A 444-nucleotide genomic window follows, 5' to 3' on the forward strand; every position below is an offset into this window, starting at 1 on the left:
CCACCATTTAGCAGGACTTCAGAGAGCTCTGGAACACAACACATATGTATATAGCTAAGGTCCTGTACACAAACCACATTTCTTGCATTCTTCTCAAACCAAAACTGTAAACATTTGTTTCTAACTGCCTGCAGAGATCTGGTTTCATGGTGTATATAAGATACAATGCTCTCTGTTTTAATATCACTACAGTGGTACCTCGGGATACGAAATACCCAGGTTACGAAATTTTCGGGATACGAAAAAATCCCATAGGGAATTATTGTTTCGGGTTACGAATGTTTTTTCGGGTTACAAAAAAACTTTTGGTGCTTTTTTCGGCTTTTTCGCACGGAATCGCGGCTTTTCCCCATTAGCGCCTATGGCAATTCGGCTTACGAAGGCTTTTCGGGTTACGACAGCGGCCGCGTTACGAATTAATTTCGTAACCCGAGGCACCACTGT

At 42.3% G+C, this 444-nt stretch overlaps 1 protein-coding gene across 6 annotated transcripts in view; it reads right to left on the reverse strand.

The window, feature by feature from the left end:
- The window catches only part of POMT2 (protein O-mannosyltransferase 2), a 45647-nt gene that overhangs the window by 4249 nt on the left and 40954 nt on the right, over positions 1 to 444 (reverse strand). The window lies entirely within an intron of this gene.

Source organism: Sceloporus undulatus, chromosome 1, assembly GCF_019175285.1.
Source record: "Sceloporus undulatus isolate JIND9_A2432 ecotype Alabama chromosome 1, SceUnd_v1.1, whole genome shotgun sequence".
Taxonomy (NCBI): domain Eukaryota; kingdom Metazoa; phylum Chordata; class Lepidosauria; order Squamata; family Phrynosomatidae; genus Sceloporus; species Sceloporus undulatus.